Raw genomic sequence first — 26379 nt, 5'->3', positions numbered from 1 at the left:
GGAGAAAAGGGAACCCTCTTACACTGTTGGTGGGAATGCAAGCTAGTACAGCCACTATGGAAAACAGTGTGGAGATTTCTTAAAAAACTGGAAATAGAACTGCCATATGACCCAGCACTCCCACTTCTGGGCATACACACTGAGGAAACCAGATCTGAAAGAGACACGTGCACCCCAATGTTCATCGCAGCACTGTTTATAATAGCCAGGACATGGAAGCAACCTAGATGCCCATCAGCAGATGAATGGATAAGGAAGCTGTGGTACATATACACCATGGAATAGTACTCAGCTGTTAAAAAGAATTCATTTGAATCAGTTCTAATGAGATGGATGAAACTGGAGCCCATTATACAGAGTGAAGTAAGCCAGAAAGATAAAGAACATTACAGCATACTAACACATATATATGGAATTTAGAAAGATGGTAACGATAACCCTATATGCAAAACAGAAAAAGAGACACAGAAATACAGAACAGACTTTTGAACTCTGTGGGAGAAGGCAAGGGTGGGACATTTCAAAAGAACAACATGTATATTATCTATGGTGAAACAGATCACCAGCCCAGGTGGGATGCATGATACAAGTGCTCGGGCCTGGTGCTCTGGGAAGACCCAGAGGAATCAGGTGGAGAGGGAGGTGGGAGGGGTATCGGGATGGGGAATACGTGTAACTCTATGGCTGATTCATATCAATGTATGACAAAACCCACTGAAATGTTGTGAAGTAATTAGCTTCCAACTAATAAAAAAAAAAAAAAACACTGAAAAAAGGAAGAAGGAAAAATAAGGCAATATTCATTGTGAAGTTCTTCACACAGTCCAGATTGGAAAAATGTCAAATGAGCAATTTGGAGGAAGGAAGTTAATGTCATAGTAAGAATGATAAATTAATAAAATGTGCCCCCTTATAATTGTTCAGTTTCTGCTCTGACATTTAAAAAACTTTACAACCTTTATGGTAAGTGCCTTTATCTGGCTTATGAAATGATTATGAAATTACTTTGACAGTATCTTGCACTTAGGTTGTGTAAAAAGGAAAATTTACTTAACCCATGCTATGTACATAGTAAATATTAAAGTGTTTGTTGTACTTAATAAGCAAAAATATGAGCAAGTCTATGAATAGCTTAGTATTTCCAAATTGCATAGGAATATCATCTTAATGAAGAGAAATATCTTCTAAATGGCATTTTTTATCTTGAAGATGCTGCAACAAGCTCTACTGTAAAATAAATTAGAGATTCAACATTCCACCTCTTTCTCTAAAACCTCATGTCTTATCAGGGTAGTCACCGATACAAACTTTCTGAAAGAGTGAATCACTTTATCAAGTAAGATCTTAGAACATCTTACCAGGGCTTGAATGGCTATTTTTCATAACTGACATCTCAGCAGCCACACAAAGGATCACTGTTTAGTGGCTGAGGTCTTGGGGGAAAAGTAAATAAATCAGTCAGCTCCCAAACCCCCACTGTTACCCCACACCATGTATCCAGGATCTTAGATGAGTGAAACACATTTCAAAGAACAAATATCAAGCCCATTCCTCCCTCAAGAGAAGACAACAAAAGTAATTTTTAGATCTGCTATTTTTAGGCAAACTTTAATGGGATTTTTTGCTTGCCACTAGACATTTCTGTTTTGGATGTGATTTTCAAATGTGCAGGTTCAGAAATTCAAATGAGTTAAAATTATCCAAGGTTGAGCTCACCAGTTGAACTGGCTTGTGACAATCAGATTCACAGAAGGTTCGCTTGTAAACCAGACCATGCATTTATTCCTGCACACTACCCTACCAAATACCTCCCAGAGCAGGGTGTCACTTGCTATACGTACTCCCTTCCAAGAAAAGAAAGGCTAAATTAAGTCCAAATGACTGGTTGGAAAACACTGGATTCAAGAAGAGGGATCTGTGTGGTTTAAATAAAGGTTATTGATTTATGGGACCTCAATCACCTCACTGCTAATAAAAATACCTGCCTGGCTGATTTTACACTTGGGTCAGTCTATCAGAACAAACCTCTTCCTTGATGGTGCCAGGGGACCCTGAAAAACTCTTCCCATCAATTCCTCATTGGGTTTAGTTTAGTCCTCATAAGAGTTTATTTCCAATGTTTACCTGCAGCTACTGGGTGTGTCCCCAAATACCAATTGGTCTTGATTTCCAATTATGTTAGTGAAGAGTGACTCTTTCAATTAAAAGTATTAGAAAGTTAAAAGTCAAACTAGATTAGGTAAAAAAAAAATTGCTCATCCCTGAACCAAATGTAGTGGCCAAAGGGATAAAATATGCTGATTGTTTAGGCCTCAGTTTCTCAATCAACCCTAAGATGAATCCTACCTGTAACAAATCACAAGGACTGAGGGAGGACAGAGTTTCTCCAATGGAAAAGAAGAAAGATTGGATGCTGGGCAGGCAATTGATAAAAATAATAACAACAGTAAATGTCTACTACAACAACTTTGTACTTGAGATTTTTGGCCACACTCCCCTCCTCAGCTCAGAGTCACTTTCAGTGAGTAGAAGAACATGGACACCTATCACAAGTGCAATGATGAATTGTTGATTCCCTCTGGGAGGAAAAGCAAAAACACAAAAAGAGAACATTGGAATAGGCTATAGGCTTAACTTCCTCTCAATAATTTTAAGATTTATCTATTTGCCTTTTAGCCTATTTTATTTATCACCTAGTTCTTATTATCCTAGAACTCAGCATTCAGAAAAGAATATGACAATTTAATATAACAATTAATATAATAATTTAATTATTAATATAATCATTTAATATTATAATTATGCAAGTCATGTACATTGATTTAAAGATTACAATTTCAAATTTTAAATGGTGATGGGTCAACATAATTTATGCTTGGTGAAGATATTAGGAATTAAGAAGAACAGGCAAAGTAATGAGAATCAGGGAGTGTGGATCATAATATGGTGGACAGACTCAAAGCTAATGTAATGAGCTGGTTCCCTCACTATCTGGGGCTAGAATTTTGGCCTAGAAAAGAAGAAGCTCATAACTACTATTACAAACTTGGTTCCAATCTAGGCTTTGCCACTTACTAGTAATACAGTCTATGGTCAAGTTGCTTAAATAATAAAAACCAACATTTCTTAAGCTCTGAGTCAGTACCAAGCACTTTACATACATAATCTTCAGGCTTTCTAAGAACCCTGGAGGGTATGCATTACTAAATCCTTCAAATGCTATCCCAACTCTTTTGTGACCCTATGGACTGTAGTCCACCAGGCTCCTCTGTCCATGGAATTCTCCAGGGGAAAATACTGGAGTGTGCTGCCATTTCCTTCTCCAGGGGATCTTCCCAAGTCAGGAATCAAACTCACATCTCTTTCATATCCTGCATTGGTACACAGATTCTTTTTTTTTCTTTTTTTTAATTTTTTTTATTAGTTGGAGGCTAATTACTTCACAACATTTCAGTGGGTTTTGTCATACATTGATATGAATCAGCCATAGAGTTACACGTATTCCCCATCCCGATCCCCCCTCCCACCTCCCTCTCCACCTGATTCCTCTGGGTCTTCCCAGTGCACCAGGCCCGAGCACTTGTCTCATGCATCCCACCTGGGCTGGTGATCTGTTTCACCATAGATAGTATACATGCTGTTCTTTTGAAATGTCCCACCCTTGCCTTCTCCCACAGAGTTCAAAAGTCTGTTCTGTATTTCTGTGTCTCTTTTTCTGTTTTGCATATAGGGTTATCGTTACCATCTTTCTAAATTCCATATATATATGTGTTAGTATGCTGTAATGTTCTTTATCTTTCTGGCTTACTTCACTCTGTATAATGGGCTCCAGTTTCATCCATCTCATTAGAACTGGTTCAAATGAATTCTTTTTAACAGCTGAGTACTATTCCATGGTGTATATGTACCACAGCTTCCTTATCCATTCATCTGCTGATGGGCATCTAGGTTGCTTCCATGTCCTGGCTATTATAAACAGTGCTGCGATGAACATTGGGGTGCACGTGTCTCTTTCAGATCTGGTTTCCTCAGTGTGTATGCCCAGAAGTGGGATTGCTGGGTCATATGGCAGTTCTATTTCCAGTTTTTTAAGAAATCTCCACACTGTTTTCCATAGTGGCTGTACTAGCTTGCATTCCCACCAACAGTGTAAGAGGGTTCCCTTTTCTCCACACCCTCTCCAGCATTTATTGCTTGTAGACTTTTGGATAGCAGCCATCCTGACTGGCGTGTAATGGTACCTCATTGTGGTTTTGATTTGCATTTCTCTAATAATGAGTGATGTTGAGCATCTTTTCATGTGTTTGTTAGCCATCTGTATGTCTTCTTTGGAGAAATGTCTGTTTAGTTCTTTGGCCCATTTTTTGATTGGGTCATTTATTTTTCTGGAATTGAGCTGCAGGAGTTGCTTGTATATTTTTGAGATTAATCCTTTGTCTGTTTCTTCATTTGCTATTATTTTCTCCCAATCTGAGGGCTGTCTTTTCACCTTACTTATAGTTTCCTTTGTAGTGCAAAAGCTTTTAAGTTTCATTAGGTCCCATTTGTTTAGTTTTGCTTTTATTTCCAATATTCTGGGAGGTGGGTCATAGAGGATCTTGCTGTGATTTATGTCGGAGAGTGTTGTGCCTATGTTCTCCTCTAGGAATTTTATAGTTTCTGGTCTTACATTTAGATCTTTAATCCATTTTGAATTTATTTTTGTGTATGGTGTTAGAAAGTGTTCTAGTTTCATTCTTTTACAAGTGGTTGACCAGTTTTCCCAGCACCACTTGTTAAAGAGGTTGTCTTTTTTCCATTGTATATCCTTGCCTTCTTTGTCAAAGATAAGGTGTCCATAGGTTCGTGGATTTATCTCTGGGCTTTCTATTCTGTTCCTTTGATCTATATTTCTGTCTTTGTGGCACACAGATTCTTTACTGCTGAGCCACCTGGAAAGCCCATCAATGATAAGACATGATCAATTTAATAGCAGTTTTATAGGGTGAAAAATATAAGATGGCAGTTATAAGATACACTTCCATTTCAAACATTAAAATTAGAAGTGAAAACAAAAGGCTCCTTAGAACACAATAAAATGGAGTATGACCCATTTTACATGTGAGAACCCTGAGGCCTAGAGAGGTTATATAACTTATCTGTCCAAAGTCATGCAGCTTATTTCTGGGCATGGAGCCAGAAATCTAATCCAAGTCCATTTGACTTTCACTCAAAACACTGTACCTCCAATGTCACAGTTTCTTGGTTTCTAAGAGTATACAATAGGAATTTTCTTGAAAATCAAGATTATCAAGATCCCAAGATTATCATGAAGATCAAATGGTATCTATGAAAACATAAGTGCCTAAGAGATAATCAGTGCTTATTATTCTTTTGAAGAACAAAACAACCATAATAATGTACCAAATGAATACAAAAGAAGACATTGAAGACTGAGGATTAATAAAATAGAAATCAGGCAGACTTTAAGGTGACTTTTGCCTTTGGGCAGGACTTCTTTTAAATATCCTCTGGCCAAGAGATTAGTCCCAGAACAGGGAAAAATCCATATTATAAGTTTGGGTTTCTACTGGTTAAGCTGTAGGTGCCAGGTACTACAATAAGACTGCTCAAATAGCTGAGGATTTCCTTTGCCTAGACTCACTCAAATCAGTGAATTTTTTTCAACTTTACCTGATAAGAATCAATTTCTTTATTAAAATGTTTAAATTCCATGATGACTCAGTGGGTAAAGAGTCCGCCTGCAATGCAGGAGACACAGGAGACATGGCTTCGATCCTTGGGTTGGGAAGATCCCCTGGAGGAGGGCATGGCAACCCACTCCAGTATTCTTGCCTGGGAAATCCCATGGACAGAGGAGGCTGGCGGGCTACAGTACATAGGGTCACAAATAGTCAGACAATACTGAAGCGACTGAGCACGTAAATGTTAAGTTGAAAGAAAAAGAACAAAGTCTGAGCCAAAGGTGGTATAAATTCTGAATTATTGGGTTTTTGTCCTCTATTCCTTAACTGTTTGCATTCCTAATCCCTTTCTTCTTTTATTCCCATGTTCCACTTTAAAGAGGAAATGCTCACCTACTTAATTCTATAAGGCCACTCAACTGACTTAATCTTATTATTTGCTGTGATTACTTTGCTTCTCAACCTACTCCTAACTTGGCTTTATTATAGTTTTTATTGCTGTTTTCTTTTGATTCATTTAAAGTGACTATTCTCCTTTAAAAGAGACAGAAAATAAGCTTTTTCATTAAAAAAAAAAAAAAACAACCATGCACTGCAGATTGCCAGCACATACTTCCTTTGTCTTTCAATGCTCTGCTCACTCTCTGACATGATGAAATTCATAGGGCTTTCTTTATGGTGAGCATCTCTATTAGTTTCCTAGGGTGCCAGAATGAATTACCATGAACTGAGTGGCTTATAGCAATAAAAAGGTATTATCTCACAGTTTCAGAGGCCAGAAGTCTGAAATCAAAGTGTTAGTAGGGTCATCCTCCACCTAAAGGTTCTAGGAAAAACTCCTTTCTTGCCTCTTCCAGCTTCTGGTGGCTACTAGCATTCCTTGGCTTATAGACACATCACTCCAATCTCTGCCTCCATATTCACGTGGCCTTCCCTTACATTTCCCCACTATTTCTCCTCTTCTAATAAAGGTGCTTGTCTTTGAATTTAGAACTCACCCAGTTAATCTATCAAGGGTGAAACAGATCACCAGCCCAGGTTGGATGCATGAGACAAGTGCTCAGGGTTGGTGCACTGGGAAGACCCAGAGGGATGGGATGGGGAGAGAGGAGGGAGGGGGGATCGGAATGGGGAACACATGTAAATCCATGGCTGATTCATGTCAATGTATGGCAAAAACCACTACAACATTGTAAAGTAATTAGCCTCCAACGAATAAAAATAAATGCAAAAAAGAAAAAAAAAGAACTCACCCAGTTAATCTAGAACAATGTCATCTTAAAATCTTTTACTTAACTATATATGCAAAGACCCTTTTCCCAAATAAGATCACATTCAAGGAATCAGGGGCTAGGACTCAGACTTATCTTTTGAGGTGCCACCATTCAATCCACTATATCATCCCACTCAAAGAGTATCACTTTTAATCTAAGAAACACTTAAAATCTATCATTGTTTCCCCCTTCATTTTTGTTTACTTTGCTGTATTTTTGTTACAAGTATATATTTCCTAGATGATGGTATAAAAGATACCTTAAACGTATAATTCTTTAAAGTCTCCTAGTTTTTAATATTTGAACATCACTCAGAAGTTTACAAAATTTCTTTTCATTTATACCTCCTTAAATGCTCCCAGAGATTCTGTGTGACAAGTCTAACAATTATCACTTTAGAAATACAGAAACTGAAGCTCAAACATGGGTTAAAAATCTATCACTACAAGGCAGGATTTCCTGTATCTTCATTTTTTTCATTACACTTCAGATAACAGAGGGTGACTTTGTAAGTTTTAAATATATACAGAACATATATACATGGGAGCATCTTGAGTATTAATCTTGATAGAAGTGAGAAACTCCACTAGCATTTAATTTTAGGACTTAATTAGCTCACTCAATGGGATGGCACCCAACACATATTTAGAAATCATTTATTTGTGGTCATCTGGTCAACACATAACCTCTGACCTCCAGTAGCTCATTCTTAATGTAGTTATCTGTCCAGTATAGGAATGGCGATAGTCTGAATGATTTTCATGAGTGTCTTCTCTATTTCTGAAATGGAGGATGCCTTAGTCCATTCAGGCTGCAATGACAAAACATGGTAGAACCACAGCAGCAAATAGATAGGCTTAGCAGTAGGAGGATTACCCAAAGAGGGATAGTTTGCAAAATGCACAAAAGATGTGCTTCTCCCTTTCAGAAGAAAAAGGAGTGCTGGAAAGCTGGTATGAAGGAAGAAAATAACCATTATCTTTCCGTGGACTTTAGAGAAAACAATATACAATTGTGATGAGTAGTGTAACCTTTGGACCGCTCTGGAATGCAATATCCTTTCCAAGTGGGCAAACCCTTGATGGTGTTGATTTAATTTTGTGTTTGCTTCAAATAATAAAAGGGAAATAGATTTCTGGTGGCGGGCAGCCAAGCCATTCATCTAAAGTTTTGGTATGTGTGTATGTGTTTGCTTTGAGTTATATAAGTTATTCCCATTTAATCATTTATACTGACTTTAAAGAGGTAAACAGTACCTATGTGAGAAATTAAATTTATCATGTGTGACATTCAGTGATTGCTTCAGAAGTTTCCTTTTTCAAAGAAACAGTAATTTGTCTAATCTCAATCAAATCCAGTGTGCAGGGAACAGAAGATCACAGAGCCAGAGATGAAATAAATAGCACCAACTGGGTCCTTTGAGAAGTACATAAATTATGAGGTGGGGTCTTCAGTAAATATGGTGTGAGGCACATCTCTGTGTGCTACCTGTCCTATGGGTCTTTCTTGCTTTTCCTATTCATCTCTCCTTCTCTTTTTCTGTCTCTCTGTAGGTCAAAGGCTCTATGGACTTCCTTCTGGCCTCCATTTCAGCAGTCCACATGTGCACAATGCCATATCCTAGGATCCTTTAACAAGAAAATATGCTTGTGTGCTAAGCTGCTTCGGTCGTGTCTGACTCTTTGCAACCCCATGGACTGTAGTCCACCAGGCTTCTCTGTCCGTGGGGTTTCCCAGGCAGGAATACTGGAGTGGGTTGCCATGCCTTCCTCCAGGGGGTCTCCCCTACCCAGGGATCAAACCCACATTTCTTATGTCTCCTGCATTGGCAGACAGTTTCTTCACCACTAGAGCCATCTGGGATGCCCTAACAAGAAAACAAGATCTCCCAAACACTAGGGGCTTCCCCGGAGGCTCAGACAGTAAAGAATCTGCCTGCAGTGCAGGAGACCCAGGTTCGATCCCTGGGTCGGGAAGATCCCCTGGAGAAGGGAATGGCTATCCACTCCAGTATTCTTGCCTGGAGAATCTCCATGGACAGAGGAGCCTGGTAGGCTACAGTCCATGGGATCGCAAAGAGTGGGACATGACTGAGCAACTAACACTTTCACTTTCAAACACTAGCCTGTTAGTAATTACCAGAGCTCATAGCCTAAAGGCATTTACGCATGCAGAGCAGAAGTTCAGTTGCACCGGTTCCCTGGCTGGGGAAAGATGTTAAGCAGACCGATCACAACACTGACCCTTATAATGGACACCAGTGGTGCCTCGCCCACATCCTCTTTTCTGGGCCAGTACACCACTTCCCCAGCTGCAGGGAACAGTGGTGGCTGAGAACTCACAACTGCCCCCTTCTCCAGAGAATTGCTCTTGGCCTAATGGAATCATCTGGAAAGAAGATTACACCTTACCCCATCACCCCCAGGCAGCCCAGACTCATGACTCACTGCTGCAGGAGAAGTACAAAAGGCAGATCCCTTGCCTCAAGGCACAGCGAACTGTGTGGGGCAGTCAAGCTGCAGAGCTTCCTGTGGGGTCCAGCTGAAGCTGGTGGGCAGGTGAGACTATCTCCTTTCTTAACGTTCTCCTCTGCTCCATCCTTCTCTTGCACTCTTTCTTCTCCTGACAACTCTCCCGCAGTAAACCACTTGCCCAAGATTCTCTGTCTCAGGTTCTGCTTCTAGAACCCTTGCTGAAAGTACATCTTTTATGTGGAGAGCAAGGGCAATCCCTAGAAAGCAGGAAATGCTACCGAGCAGGACTCTGTGGGGTTCCTGGGCACAAAAGACTTCCTGCTTTTCTTGATTACAGGAAATAGGCTTCCTTCAGCCTCCTGGACCTTCCCTGAGTTGTTCAAACATACTAATTAGGGAGAGATGGGAGTTGGATGGGAAACAAGGGAGGAGCAGTCAAGAAACAATAGTGCAGCCTTGGGCAGGATCCTGGTTCCCCTCAGTCCAGTTCAGTCACTCAGCCATGTCTGACTCTGTGACCCCATGGACTGCAACACACCAGGCTTCGCTGTCCATCACCAACTCTCAGACCTTACTCAAACTCATTTCCATCGAGTTGGTGATGCCGTCCAACCAACTCATCCTCTGTCGTCCCCTTCTCTTCCCGCCTTCAATCATTCGCATCAGGGTCTTTTCCATTGAGTCAGTTCTTTGCATCAGGTGGCCAAAGTACTGGAGCTTCAGCTTCAGCATCAGTCCTTTCAATGAATATTCAGGACTAATTTCTGTAGGATTGACTGGTTTGATCTCCTTGCAGTCCAAGGGTCTCTCAAGAGTCTTCTCCCTCAAGGGATATGCATAACAATATCTTTGAGCTGTTTTGCAGATATTGAAACCCCCACCAGGTGGGAGAAGTCAACTCTATGCTGCCCCAGGATCACACAGACCCCACACCAGTTAGAACCAGAAGGCTGATGATGCTGACTCCCTCTTAGCTCACCACCAACCAATCAGAAGAATGTCCACGAGCTGGTCATGCTCCCTTTGAACTATTACTGTAAAACTCCTCACTACCTCCCCCAGGTCAGGACACACAGTGTTTGTTTGTTTGTTTGTTTGTATATGTAATTATTTTGATTTTTAAAAATAATTTATTTATCTTAATTTGAGGATAATTACTTTACAATACTGTGGTGGTTTTTGCCGTACATCGACATGATTCATCCACGGGTGCACATGTGACCCCCATCCTGAACCCCCCTCCCACCTCCCTCCCCATCCCATTCTTCTGGGTTGCAGGACACACAGTTTTGAGGGCATTAGCCTGTTGTGGCCCCTTTTGCCTGGCAAAGCAATAGCACTTTTCTGCTTCACCCAAAACTCTTGTCTCAAGATTTAAATCTCAGTGTTGGGATACAGAGGCTGGGTTTGTCTTCGTGTGTGTGCATGCCAAGTTGCTTCAGTCATGTTCGACTCTTTGCAACCCCAAGGACTGTAGCCCACCAGGCTCCTCTGTCCATGGGAATCTCCAGGCAAGAATACTGGAGTAGAATAGGTTGCCACGTCCTTCTCCAGGGGATCTTCCTAACCCAGGAATCAAACCCCACATTTCTTGTGTCTCCTGCATTGGCAGGTGGGTTCTTTACCACTAGCACCACCTGGCAAGCCAGGGTTTGGCTTCACTTACTCTCAATTCAAAAGACCCCTGAGCTAAGGAGACAGCACAGCCAGGTTGTCACCAAGGATATCTTTCCAGCCTCACCACTAGCAGGACCTGCACTCTGACCTCTGACCCAAGTCAGATTCTCCCTTTCTTTCACCCTGTAGTCCATGAGCCAGCAAATAAAACCTCTATCTCCACAACATCCTGTCATTCTAAGCCCTCCCCAATCACCACCCTGGTTTAGCCTCTCATGGCTTCTTAACCAGCTTAGTATCTTGTCTTCCCAACTGGTCTTCCTGACTTCAGGCTTATGAGCTACCTGATGGAATCTTTCTGAATGACAAATTTAATCATATTACTTTATCCTCAAACAATCTCATGTGCATGCTAAGTTGCTTTAGTCATGTCTGACACTTTGTGACCCTATGGACTGTAGACTGCCAGGCTCCTCTGTCCATGGGATTCTTCAGACAAGAATACTGGAGAGGGTTGCCAAGCCCTTCTCTAGGGGATCTTCCCAACCCAGGGATTAAACCCGTGTCTCTTATATCTCCTGTATTGGCAGGTGGGTTCTTTACCACTAGTGCCATCTGGGAAGCCCAACAATCTCATAGGCTAACTTATTATTATCAGTGCAATAATAATTGTCACCCTTGATTATATACTAAGTGATTAACATTCATCTTCCTATCTTATAAAGCAAAACTGCAACAACATTAGAATTTTCTTCTTTCACAGCTAAGAACACTGAGTCTCTGGAAGGGTAAGGAATTCACCCAAGGTCACACAGCTAGTAAAGGGTTGATCTAGAAAGAGTTCTACCTGACTCCAAAGCCATGCTCCAAATGTCATCACTAGGTTCAGTTCAGTTCAGCTGAGTTGCTCAGTCATGTCCAACTATTTGTTTACCTCTCAATAAATCCTGATTTGGCATTCTGACTTATAAAATACTCTGTGGACAGGACCCAAAATAGTTTTTCAAATTTATCTCTCCCAATTCATTATCCTGCGCACCCCAGCTACACAAGACAGCTTGCCATTCCTTAAACATATCTCTTTCCTACTTCTGCTGTTCTCTCTGACTAGAAGGCCCCCTTGCCCACACCTCCACTCACCACACCCTTATGGCAGTTTACACATTCTCTTTGACAACTTGACCTTGATCCTTTTCCCATCAAAAGATGGAGCCCATGACCCCTTCCCTTAAATCTGAGCTGACCATAGTGACTTGCTCATTACCAATAGAAGGTGACTTCCAAGGTTAGTCCACACAACATCTGCCTGAGACTACCATGCTACAGAGGCCCTGTGTAGGCACTCCAGTGGCAGCCCAGTGGAGGTCCCAGCTGCATTCTCACTGACAGATGGCATTAATGCCAGCCCAGTAAGTGCACCACCTTGAATATCCAGCCACTCCAGGCTTTAGATGACTGCAGCCCCAGTCACATATGATTGTAACCACTTAAGAGACACCAAGCAAGAACTGCTCAGCTGACACCTTCCTGAATTCCTGAACGTAAGATTTTTTAACAGAGTAAAATGATTGTTTAATGCCACTAAGTTTGGGGGTAAATTGTGACACAACCATAGTAACCATGATAGCCTTACACTCTTTCAATGCCTTACTTAAATGCCAATTCCTATAGGAATCTTCCCTAGTCCAATTTAATTTCTATCTTCCTGAAACTCTCACAGCAATTAGTTTCTCAAATATTTCACTTATTATGGTTGGCCTCATATTAAAGTTGTTTGTGTGCTTGCCTTTTCCCGCTAATCCAGTCATCTTGAGCATAGGAAGAGTGTGGTATTGGTATTATTAACCTTTATATTCTGGAACTACTAATCCTATGGGTTTTATCAAGTAGATACTTAATAAATGTTTGCTGTCCTGAACTAAATTCAGGAGATAAGGAATAGCTTATTCTCCACCAACAAGGGAGAGTTATAAATCTCATGGCCTGATGGAACTACAGTCCTCTGCGACATTCCAGACCCAAATAGAAGAGTAAAAAGAGTAAAAAGCCCTCATATAAAGCCATCATATAAAGAGTAAAAAGCCCTCATTAAATAGAAGAGCTAAATAGGAGAGCTAATGTTGTGTTGGAGAAGGCAATGGCACCCCACTCCAGTACTCTTGCCTGGAAAATCCCATGGACAGAGGAGCCTGGTAGGCTGCAGTCCATGGGGTCGCTAAGAGTCAGACATGACTGAGCGACTTCACTTTCACTTTTCACTTTCATACATTGGGGAAGGAACTGGCAACCCACTCCAGTGTTCTTGCCTGGAGACTCCAAGGGACGGGGGAGCCCGGTGGGCTGCTGTCTATGGGGTCGCACAGAGTCGGATACGACTGAAGCGACTCAGCAGCAGCAGCAGTGGTGTGTTGTGTTGTATCACTGAAGAGAATGGGTCCTGCCAGGCTGAGTAAGAATGTTAGCTCCACCACTTCCTACCTACATAACCATGGTAAGCTACTTCGCATCTCAGGATTTCAGTTATCCCTTCTATAAAATGGATTGATAGTGCCCACTGACTAGAGTTCTCCTGAGGAGAAAAATCAGATAACTTCTGTAAAGCACTTAGTTTGAAGCTTTAATAATAACCCTTCAATAAATGGTAGCTGTTCATATTACAGGTAGCAAGTGTACATTAAAATTCCTGAGACGACATTCATCTCAGAGTTTCATTCTTTTCTACACAATGATTTGTCACATAAATCACTAAAAGCTATTTATAAGACTCCTTTTTTTTTTTTATTTTTTTATTATTATTATTTTTTTTTCCAGTGGGTTTTGTCATACATTGATATGAATCAGCCATGGATTTACATGTATTCCCAATCCCAATCCCCCCTCCCACCTCCCTCTCCACCCGATTCCTCTGGGTCTTCCCAGTGCACCAGGCCGGAGCACTTGTCTCGTGCATCCCACCTGGGCTGGTGATCTGTTTCACCATAGATAGTATACATGCTGTTCTTTTGAAATATCCCACCCTCACATTCTCCCACAAAGTTCAAAAGTCTGTTCTGTATTTCTGTGTATAAGACTCCTTTAAAATATATTCACAGACCATAAATAATCCTTTGCCAGACCATTTGTCCTGACTTTTGTTTGGAAAAATGTGGTCACCATATCCATAGACCAGAGGACCAAAATCTCCTGCCTTTGAAGGGTCACCCCCTGTACTGTGAGGACCATGAGGGACTGAACCTTAATCATGTCCACACACCAGTGGTGCTCAGAGGAAGGATAGTATCTAAAGCTGGATTTGATTGCCAGCTTCTGCTCTGACAACATTGACCTCAAGTTGTTGTAGCTTCGACTGTAGACAATGCTTCCCAGAGACACGAGATGAGGCAAGACTCCAAAAGTGGCATTGGGAAGCAAAATGTGGACTTTACTAAGCGGTGCACAATTCCAGGGCTCATCATTACATTACATGTTGAGTTCCAGGGGGAGCTATTCATGTAGGATACCATGTAATTACTAGTGTCTTTTGGAGTTGTGCAACATGACAGCCTAGATCCTGGAGCACATGCCCTTTACCCAATCTGCCTTCCCTACTGCAGAAGAAAGGGGAAAAAAAAAGCTAAAAGCACACTCCACCCTAATTGGCATCTGTAAGTTCTCTCAAGTGTGGGTACCCAGAAGTACTTTATTCTGGAAAAGAGGATAAATAATTTATGCAATGATTATTTTACAAGATGTGAAGACATACTCTCAAACTATTACCTAACATAAAAGGCTCAAAACAGATCTGGCTTTCTTATTTTTCCAAAGCAAAGAAAATTCTTTCAGCATAAACTTTTCTTAAACAAATATTCCAATGTTCTTTTCTCAAAAAGCACCCCTTATTCCACCAAAACAAGCCAAAATAAAGTGGTTCACAACCCTATTCATTATACAACATCAACATTTATGAGCAGGACAATAGTGGGGAATATAATGAAAGAGGAGCATTTGAAATGTACCCCCAAATTTATTTTAAACATAATGAGGGTTTTAAAAAAGTAATCCTTGGAAATTCCCTGATGGTTCAGTGGTTAGGACTCAGTGCTTTCCCTGCTGTGACCCAAGTTCAATCCTTGGTCAGGGAACTAAGATCCTGCAAACTGCAAGGTGCAGCGAAAAAAAAAAAAAATCCTTGGCTTTGTTCTATAATGTGTGCATTTTGTATCCTGTGTGGGAATTCCTTTGGGTGGCTTAGATAATACAAAGCCAACACTGAAGCATAAAGCTGGAGTACATTCAAATAAACTCAGAGGCAACGTGTTCACAGAATGGAAACTTCTAGCATTGAGGGTCTTTGAAGAGCTAGCTTAAGTCCGTCTTAACCCCCTCTGTTCCAGCATCTCCATTTCCTTTTATGTTGTCCTCAGTGGAAATGGGAAAACTCTCCACCATTGAAACCGCTTGCTATATAGGTGGTCATCCTTTCCTCTTGAGTACAGGTCATTGGGTTCCCAAACATTTACCAGCATAGAAAACCCTGCCACCCATGCACTCTGGCTTTCTTTTATTGGCTGTTTATGCCAGTCCCTGAATGAAATGGGAGATGAAGACAGTGAGAGGGGAGTATCAACCTTCATTAGTGAAAAAGAATTGGGGGGCTTCCCTGGCAGTCCAGTAATTAAGACTCTGCACTTCCACTGCAGGGGATGCAAGTTCAATTTCTGGTTGAGGAACTAAGATCCCACTTGCTGTGCAGCCAAAAAAATAAATAATAAATAAATTTTTTATAAAAGCAGTTGGAATAGGATGATGTGAATAAGTAGTGAAAAGTGGGGCTGTTGAAAAGTGTAGACCCAAGAGTCCTTCTCCTGGGGCTTCTCATATACTAAATACATTTTGTAGTTCTGAAACCTTGCATTATAATTGAGGAGAGCTCTTCAGTGATAATAGTAACCACAATTTCTACTACCTTTTCAATACTCTTTATATAACCCCTACCTGGGACCAACCACACTGAATTTTCATAATAACTTTGCAAGATAGGTATTATTATTGTTGCTGTTGTTTTACTGAAAATGAAACCAAGACTCAGAAAGATAAGGGCATAGAGTTAGAAGGCAGTGGAGCTGGGATTGGATCTCAAGTGTGCTGACCTGAAAGCCCACAGCAGGCTTCCTCTGGCTTATGCAAACCACACTGTAGGTTAGACCACATAATCTCTAAAAGCATTGGTCAAATTTGGACTCAGAATCTCCCTGTGAATCCCAGATATTCCCCTCCCATCTAGGTATTCTGTGCTTTTTGATTTAAAAAATTGAGACCTTTCATTTTCTTATATATTAGAAAATACTAACCCTTCCTATCCTTTCCCTGTGGCCATGGCCCTCCCCATCATCTACTTTTCAGCACTCCCTGGTACCCACAGCAAGTGAAAGGGCCATGAGATCAGTGGTCACATGGCCATCGAGATGGAAACAACCTTTTACACAGACAGGTGTCCCAGTTCCTCTGGAAACAAACACATTTTTAAAACTAGGGATACGCAGCTCCAAATATGGTAATAGGATGTGCTCATGCTCAGTCACCTCCAACTCTTTGTAACCCTTTGGACTGTATCCCTCCAGGGTCTTCTGTCCTAGGGATTTTTCAGGCAAGAATACCAGAGTGGGTTGCCATTTCCTACTCCAGGGGATCTTCCTGACCCAGGGATTGAACACACCTTTCCTGTGTCTCCTGCACTGCAGGGAGATTCTTTATCCACCAAGACATCAGGGAAGCCCAAGATGGCGCTAGTGGTAAAGAACACACCCGCCAGTGCAGGAGACTTAAAAGAGTCATGGGTTCAATCCATGGGTGGGGAAGATCCCCTGGAGAAGGGCATGGCAACCCACTCCAGTATTCTTGGCTGGAGAATTCCATAGATAGAGGAGACTGGTGGGCTACAGTCCATAGCATCACAAAGAGTCGGACACGGCCAAAGCGACTTAGAATGTACACACTGCTCCAAATACACTAACACCAAAACAAGACACAGCATATATTCACTCTTTCACTAATACTTGATGAGCAATTAAGATGATAAAATTTTCCCTAACACTTTCTTACATTGCTAGGATGAATCTAAATTGGTCCAACCTCTATGAGACAACTGAACAATATCTATGAAATTTATTTAAAAAATTACATGTGCACCAAGAGATCACAGATTATATGATTTTATTTATATGAAATGTTCAGAATGTCAAATCCATAGAAACAGAAACAGAGTGGTTGGTTGTCAAGGGCTGAGGGATATGATGGCTTACTGGGTATAGTATCATTTGGGACTATACCCAATGAAATAAAGATGTTGTGGATACACTAAATGATGGTGAAATAAAGTTGTTGTGAATACACTAAATGAATTGTATATTTTGAAATGACAAATTTTATGTTATGTGAATTTCACCTTAATTTTTTTTAAATGTGATTTAACAACAAAAAAATTAGATGTGCACATAGCATTTGTCTTAGACTAGGCTCCCTATAAACAGAGGCAGGAACAGGGCTTCTTGTACAGATGAGTTATTAAGGGAATGTTCTCAGAAGAAATCTGCAGAGGAGTAAGGGAAGCAGGATGGCAGGGGAAGGGGATAGGGTGAGATGTGGCTTAAGATCTGCCTAGCCTCAGCCCCATCCCACAAGAGGCTCTTGAGTGAAATTGTACCACAGTCTATTCCGCCCAGAGACAAGGAGACTGGCTTGTGATAATCACACATCTGTAAGTCATTGGCCAGGGGCTGGCCCCAGAAGGACCTGTAACTTCCAGGACATCTGTGGGCCTGGTAGCAACTGTCAGTCAACAGCAGTTCCCCAGAAAAGAAAGCACATGTGAGGGACTTCCCCAGTGGTCCAGAGGTTGACATTCTGCACTTCCACTGCAGGGAATGTGAGTTTGATCCCCTGGTCAGGGGACTAAGATCATCCTGCATGTGGCCAAAAAAAATAAAATTCAGTTAACATTAAGAAAGAAAAAGGAAGCACAGGTGAGATTTTTAGAAGCCAACACCTGAAGCAGCTAAGGAATGGATACACCAGTCCCATAAAAGAGATCAGGGCCAGGCGCCAACAACACCTGCCAACATTTGACCCAGTGAGTCCATGTCTAGTCACTTATCCTCAGATACGTTTGCACACAGGCAAAGTGATGCATGTCCAAATTTATTCATTGCAACATTGTTTATAACAGGAAAAGACACCAATAAATGACTGGTTAATTATATTATGGTACATCCATACAATGAAATATTAAGTGGAGATGGGAAAAATAAGAATAAGGAAACTCACCGTGTATGGATATGGAATTACTTTCAGTTCAGCTCAGTTCAGTTGCTCAGTCGTGTCCGACTCTTTGTGACTCCATGAACAGCAGCATGCCAGGCCTCCCTGTCCATCGCCAACTCCTGGAGTTTACCCAAACTCATGTCCATTGAGTGGCTGATGCCATCCAACCATCTCATCCTCTGTCGTCCCCTTCTCCTCCTGCCTTCAATCTTTCCCAATATCAGGGTCTTTTCAAATGAGTCAGCTCTTTGCATCAGGTGGCCAAAAGATTGGAGTTTCAGCATCAACATCAGTCCTTCCAATGAACACCAGGACTGATCTCCTTTAGGATGGACTGACTGGGTCTCCTTGCAGTCCAAGGGACTCTCAAGAGTCTTCTCCAACACCACAATTCAAAAGCATCAATTTTTCATCGCTCAGCTTTCTTTATAGTCCAACTCTCACATCCATACATGACTACTGGAAAAACTGTAGCCTTGACTAGATGGACCTTTGTTGACAAAGTAATGTCTCTGCTTTTTTTTTTTTTTCTCTGCTTTTTAATATGCTGTCTAGGTTGGTCATAACTTTCCTTCCTAGGAGTAAGTGTCTTTTAATTTCATGGCTGAAATCACCATCTGCAGTGATTTTGGAGCCCCTAAAAATAAAGTCAGCCACTGTTTCCACTGTTTCCCCATCTATTTCCCATGAAGTGATGGGACTGGATGCCATGATCTTCGTTTTCTGAATGTTAAGTTTTAAGCCAACTTTTTCACTCTCCTCTTTCACTTTCATCAAGAGGCTTTTTAGTTTACTGTAAATATGTATATTTACTTGAAAAATAGCAAAGCGCAGAACACAATATGTATAGTATGTACTATATGTTTTAAGGACATATATATGTATTTGCTTCTATATGCTTAAGTTAATCCTGGGAAAGAGAGATAAGAAACTGGAAACACTGTAATTGAAAGACAGAGTGGGAGGGAGAGTTGTCAGTGTATATCACTCTGTTCTTTGTGAATTTTATGTTATATGAATATTACCTCTTCAAGTGAAAGGAATGAAAATGGATGGATAGGAATGTAGGTAAGCAGATGGATAAACTGATTTGCTCTAAGACCCAGGGACTGATGCTGAAGCTGAAACTCCAGTACTTTGGCCACCTCATGCGAAGAGTTGACTCATTGGAAAAGAACCTGATGCCGGGAGGGATTGGGGGCAGGAGGAGAAGGGGCTGACAGAGGATGAGATGGCTGGATGGCATCACCGACTCGATGGGCATGAGTTTGAGTAAACTCCGGGAGTTGGTGATGGACAGGGAGGCCTGGCGTGCTGCGATTCATGGGGTCACAAAGAGTCAGACACGACTGAGCAACTGAACTGAACTGAACTGAAGACCCAGCCAGGAATTTCTGCCACTCCTCTGACCACTAAAAGAAGCAGAACAAAGGGACATTTTAAAACCCAATTGTTTTCCTATCCAGAAGGAACTTCCTTCTTGATGATTACTGATGTATTCCCTGCCTTGTGTGTAATTTCCAGTTGAACCAGTAGACTTATTTTCTGATAGAATATTTCAGATCCTTAACTCATCCCTGTTATTCATCCCTCCCCATGGAAGTTTGATTTCTTCATCAAGATGAAGTTAATTAACAATTGCAACTGCAACAGGCTCTATTGCTAAATTCTGAGCCAAGCTATAGTCCCAAGCTATAGGTGGCTCAGACAGTAAAGAATCCGCCTGCAATGCAAGAGATTTGGGTTTGATCCCTGGGTTGGGAAGATCCCCTGGAGGAGGGCATGGCACCTCACTCCAGTATTCTTGCCTAGGGAATCCCTGTGGACAGAGAAGCCTGGTGGGTTACAGTCCTTGGGGTTGCAAAGAGTTGGACACAACTGAATGACTAAGCACATAGCTGAAAAATTTTATAATTGAAAACTGTATTAATTAGAGTGTTAATTTTATCAATCAAATCCTAATAGATGTCTCAAGACAAAATGGTTCCATGGCTAAATAACTTTGAACTAAATTTACTTAGATTTATGTATTGCAGGACTTATCAGAGCCTTTAATGTTACAATGTGCATTTTCAATCTCCTAAGATGCAGAATTCTCTTCAAAACTATTTGACCACAGAATTGGAGAAGGGCTCAGTTGGACTGTCTCAATAACTGGAGTCATCTAAAGGCTCAACTGAGCTAGATGTGCCAAATGACTTACTCATACATCTGGCTGTTTGGTTGTTGGTTGGGAGTTCGGCTGGGTTGTCAGCTGAAGCACCTCCAAGTGGCCTCAACAGCAGGAGGGGTTGGACTGCTTACATGGCACCTGGCTTCCGCCACAGCAAGTGCCCCAAGAGAACCAAGTAGACATTGCATTGCCTCAAAAGTTATGTGAATCACTTTTCTGATTCTCCAGATTATAAATGAGTCTCTAACATCGGTACAGATTCGGGTGGAGAGGTCATAGAACCCACCTGGGAAGGGTGCCAAATGCTTCATGGACATATTTTAAAACTGCCTCATTTCATTATTGCTTTGATTATACAGTTGGGACCAAAAATGTATTTGACCAAAAGCAATTGACCCATGCTGCTGAAAAGACAAAGTGGTAGTATACCCATTTCAGCTTCAAATACAGGGTTTCCTTGGGTACTTAAAGGATGCTATATAAACATGCATTGGCATTTAATCAAAAGCAAAGTTGGTTTATGCATGGACCTGTTCTGGACTGTGAGTCATGACTATATGCCATAGAATCACACCATGTTTTAACTGTATGTTTCACTGACTCATTTTTTTAAATTGACAAATAAGACTGGTTGCAAGATTATTTACAGTGTATAATAAAAAAAGAACTGTCAAGTGTTCTATGTCAGTCTATTTGATAATCAAACCTTTTATGGCAACTATGAAGAAATGATAGCATTTCTGATCAATAAATTTCACCATGTATATGAGTACTGAAACTGCATCCTTTCTGAGACTAAAATTTGAGAAGATGAAATAATGCTCTATGGTTTACTTTGACAAATAAAATATTAAAACCCATTAATCTTTAGTATAAGAACGTTGAGTTCTCTGTTTAGACCATCATTATTACTTCAATATTTCAATGGTATTTGTCTGCGGAAGAGAAGTTGAACATCTAAATAAAAGAAAATGCTGACTTCCTTTACTATCTGACTAAAGGATGAAAATACCAGAAGGATTTGATTTCATCAGGACAATAAATCAAAATTGAGGACCCCCAATTAAGTATATTATGGTGGTGAAACTCCCTGTCAGCAAGTCTGAAGATTACGTAACTGCTACAAGTAACTTCTCCCCAGTCCAATAAGATGACATTAGCAGCAACAGCTCAGAGCATGCTCAGTGAGTAATACATAATTAACACATTTTGAAAAGCACATGACTGAAGGCAAGTAAGCCTTTCACAATGTCTTGATGTACAAGGGAGATTTAACAGATTCAGTGAGGTGAGTAAAACAGGCTGACTGAAGAAGAGGTATGAAAAAGATGGGCTAATTTTCTAAGTGGAAAGGAAGGTATGGGTCTTTGTCCCAGATCCTTGTGCATTTGGTTAAGTCAATTGGTCAAGGAGACCCAGGGAGCAAAAATGTTTCTGTCCCCTCCAGGCTCGCAGGGAATAATGCCACCATTCACGAATCAGCACTGAGCAGTCAGCTGGGGCAGGAGAACACATCCTCATTGGCAGGTCACAGCACAAATATCAGGAGGCTGGACCAATGAAAGACAGCTCATGATTGCATGGAGGGATGGTTTGATCAGGAAAGCCAGAGTTATGAGAAAAACTGTAGAAACACTGGTCTTTGCCTTCTCATTCACAGGCCAGTATGCCAGGGGCTCTTGTCACTCAACTAAGAGTCGTCAAGCTCCCCAGCCTTTCACATTTTCCTTGCTATTGATGATTCTACCCAGGATGCTCTCTGGACCTTGTTAAAGACTCAGCATACCTCAAAACTGGAAAGGACCCTAGAGATCATTTGGTTCAGCCATTTTCGCTTGAGAAGTGTAGCAATTGTGCTAATATCCTGGAGGACTTCTGAGAATCATCAGTGCTTTGTACTGGAGGCTTCAGTGACTGTTTCTCCAAGCTTCCAGCCTCAGCCCACAGACCCTCACTCCCTCAGCTTCCCCACATCATGCAAGCCTTCAGCTTCTTGGTTTCCTGCAGTCCATAGAGTGGTTCTGTTTTCCTGACCAAATCCCATCTTCCTGACAAAGTTTGTATAGAGAGATGTACAAACTCTCCCCCTGAGTAGTGAGAGCCAAGATTGATACTTCAAAGAGGGAGTTCTGGAAGGAGGAAATCCCAGAGCAAGGGTGAAGTGTTGCTTGGCACAGGAATCACAAACACACTGGATCAAGGCATACCCAAAAGACACGTATTCACCGCACCAATTTTTTTTAAAAAATATTTATTTATTTATTTGGCTACACTGAGTCTTAGTTGTCACACATGGTATCTTCCATCTTCCTTAGATTTTTTAGTTGTGGAATACAAACTCAGTTACGGCATGTGGGATCTAGTTCTCTGATCTAGATGGAACCCAGGCCCCCTGCACTGGGAGCATGGAGTCTTAGCCACTGGACTACCAGCAAAGTCCCTCACTGAACCTCTTAATTTCTAGTATCAAAAACCCACTGGAGCTAGCTTCAGAAAATATATATATACACATATATATATATATTTGTAACATATAAATATATATATATAGGAGAGGTAGAAGGATACTGAGGTGTGTCCTGGAATTAAAGGAAAAGTCAAACTTCAGGAAAGGCAGAGAAAATGGGAAACTTATGAATTTCTCTCTCTTCATCTTTTTTGCTTGTCTCTGCATTTCTGCTTTGTTCTTCCCTTTTACTTCAGAAAGGTTTTCTCTCTCCTAAGCCAATGGAAGCACAGATTCTAGAGTGGTTTCTGAAGAAGAAGCAGCTGGAGATAGAAAGAGGGCCAGTCTCCTGCTCCAAACCTTTACTGGGATCAAGTTCTCAAAAAATTTGAATGCAGTCAACGCACACAGAGGCAGGAGCCTCAGCCTAGAAAGAAACCATGGCTGAGGACCCAATAAGAGAGAAGGCTGAGCTGGTGCAGAATCACCATCCAAGAGATGCCACAGGTGCAGTGTGGAAGTGGTGTTCTCATTTTCCACAGACAGGGGTTCTTCAATAGTATGTGAGCATGCTAAGTTGCCTCAGTCATGTCCAACTCTTTGTGATCCTACAGACTGTAGCTCCTCTGTCCATTGGATTCTTCAGGCACGAATACTGGAGTGGGTTGCTGTTTCCACCTTCCCAATAAAGGGATCAAACTCTCATCTCTTATGTCTTCTGCATTGGCAGGTGGATTCTTTCCACCAGCACCATCTGGGAAGTCCCTTCAATAGTATAGGGAATTACAAGCTTAGGAAACGGAGGGCGTGGGTGCCACTTGTATTCAATTTCCTGCTGCAAAATGGATACCGAGTGGAGGCAATTGCTAAACCACTCAACGAAGTCAGGATGTAAGTGAAAATAAAACAAAGGAAAAGGCACTCCAAATGAATGTGCAAACAAAAAATCCTAGAGTGCAAGAAGAAATCTCATGCTACAGAAAAAAAACATTTAACAAAATAATTGGATATTAATTCAATATAGGTGAAGTCAATGCTATGGAATAAAAAAAAAATACTTGAAAATAATTATGTTAGGGATGTGCCAGGAGACCAGTGAAGGCATAACATTCATTCAAAGAGAGCAGGACTCCTTTCCCCCTCCCTGGGCTTCTGACCAGTCAGCACTGCCCCACCTCCTGAGACCCCGCTTCCCTCTCCCTTAAGGTCAAGAGGCCCATGTAATGCGCCTGGGGCTGGTCCTTTGCTCCTGGGGGCTCTGCTTGGGTGTGGCAGAAGAAATGAACAAAGCCCAGCTTTTCCCAAATGGGCTTCACAGCTCTTCATGATGGTAAGGAAAAGAAGATGTGTTCGTGAGGCTCAAAGTGATAAAGAAATGTAAAAACATTTCAAAATGAGAAATTGGCCCAGGAAAAACACGCATGAGGATCATAAGGCTGTGGGAACAGGGTAGCACCCCTCACTGTTAATCTTCTGCTCAGCCTCTGACAGTGGTTTGTTCCCGTAGGTCACTGCTATGGTCTGTCTGATTTGGACCTGAAGCAGCTGCTCAGTGAGTCTCCAGAAGGAAGCCCCTTCTGTGATATGGATGATGAGAGAGATTCCCAAGGGGTGGGATTGGATGGAGAATTCAGTTTTCTTTTCTTTTCAAAAGCCTGCCAGTGTCCCTGGAGAAGTGCCTTGAGGAGCCGGTTCACGCTGCCAGAAGCTGAGGGACAGTGCAAAAGGCAGTGCTTCACCCAAGATATCAATGGGATCCAACTGGGCGCAGAGGTACAAACCTGGTACCTGAGCAGGCAGATCTGTTCTGAGGCACGTGGCCACGTGACTTCATCCCTGCGCTGAAGCAAAAGGACAGCCTGGTCACACTTGCCCCAAGACTTCATCTCTGGGAACCTGTTGGTGGGGGCGCATCTGGAGGAGCCTCTACAGAAATTTAAAGAAGCTATTGGCAGGGCAATGGCATAGCAGATGGCCCAGTACCAGGATGAATGCCAGGTACACACACAAGCAAAGACTGCAGAGATGCTGCAAGAGGAAAAAGACAAGGAGCAGAGAGAACAGATTTGTCCTGGAAACGAAGAAGAAAAGAGGAGCAGAGCCCAGAAGAAAGGTCAGTGGAATGCTGGCATCAGGAAGGTACTCTTTCAAGTGGGAAAGATGGGACCAGAGGATTATGATCTGGAATGAGAGGAGAGCCAGTCTAGGGAGAACTGCATGAATGTTTTTCTGCATGAATGGTTTGGATGTTGAAGTCCAAACTCTCTGGCCCCAAGGCTGGGTGCACACCAGGTCTCTGTGTAAGGAGAAAGGACCATACCGCGGATCCCTGACATCCATACTGACCGAGAAGAAAGTAAAGGCTCCTACACAGTTAAGGCAAAGGTGGGGTTTCCCTGGTGGTCCAGGGGCTAAGACTCTGTACTCCCAATGCAGTGGGCCCAGGTTCAAACCCTGGTTAGGGAACTGCATCTCACACACTGCAACTAAAGTTCTGACATGCTGCAATGAAGACCCGGTGCAGCCAAATAAATAAATAGAACAAAGTCAGGGTGAAGGAAACATAAACTAAGCCTCCTAAAAAGTTCTCATTCAGGGCTTCCCTGGTGGTCCAGTGGCTGAGACTCCAGGCTCCCAGTGTGGGGACCCTGGGTCCAATCCCTGGTCAGGGAACTAGATCCCACATGCCACAACTAGGACCCTGGGGTAGCCAAATAAATAAATAAAGAACCAGAACAAGGTTTTAAAAAAGCAGTGGAAAGGTTCTCATTTTATCAGACAGAATGGGCAGCCCCATTGCTTTGTGTAAAACTCACAGGTACATACAAAAGTAAAAAAGAAATTTTCCAAAACCCAGTTTTCCAGACCACCACTCTCTAGCACTCTGTAATCACCCCCTCAATTCTCCAGCTGAATGGACCATGGTACTGAAGCAATTTGAGGAGGAAAACCCCAAGAGTTCTAGCTACAAAGCACTCTCTTGCCAGGCTCCCCTCTGCAAAGGTTTCTAGAACAGTGGTCTAAATGGCAGCACCCTAGAACCCAGGCCCAAGTCAATCTTGCATGCAGTCCCCGCGCACTGCGAAGCTTCACGCCATACCTCGCCTAGCTCCATTTGTCAACAGCCTCCCCAAATCTTCTTCCTCCTTCAGCATCCATTCTTCCACAGCAACCTCTTTAGGAGGCACTTCCATCCCCAGCAGCAGTTCGCCTAAGAACCCAGCTTTATCCTACGCTTCCCTGAGCCACATGGCAAAATGTCAGTCCACCAGCTCTTCAGGGCTACCTTACACATCTCCCCTCGCTGGCTGTAGCTGCCAACACAAAGTTTCTTCTAGCAGCTGTCCTATGGAAGAACAACAATCCAGAGCTCCCCTTCTTCCCAACAACTTGTTCCCATGAATACATCCTC

The 26379-nt window shown here is 41.9% G+C and overlaps 2 non-coding genes and 1 pseudogene across 2 annotated transcripts; all 3 read left to right on the top strand.

The window, feature by feature from the left end:
• The first annotated feature begins 9126 nt into the window (after positions 1 to 9126).
• Positions 9127 to 26369, top strand: LOC133052802 (ubinuclein-1-like; annotated as a pseudogene).
• Positions 15099 to 15170, top strand: TRNAE-UUC (transfer RNA glutamic acid (anticodon UUC)). The gene has a single exon. It is a non-coding gene; the product is annotated as a tRNA-Glu (tRNA).
• Positions 25361 to 25433, top strand: TRNAG-CCC (transfer RNA glycine (anticodon CCC)). Its single transcript has one exon. It is a non-coding gene; the product is annotated as a tRNA-Gly (tRNA).
• Positions 26370 to 26379: the final 10 nt, after the last annotated feature.

The sequence above is a fragment of the Dama dama genome, chromosome X (assembly GCF_033118175.1).
Source record: "Dama dama isolate Ldn47 chromosome X, ASM3311817v1, whole genome shotgun sequence".
Lineage (NCBI taxonomy): Eukaryota > Metazoa > Chordata > Mammalia > Artiodactyla > Cervidae > Dama > Dama dama.
The sequence above is the reverse complement of the archived record's forward strand: the minus strand, read 5'-3'. Positions and strand labels throughout refer to the sequence as shown.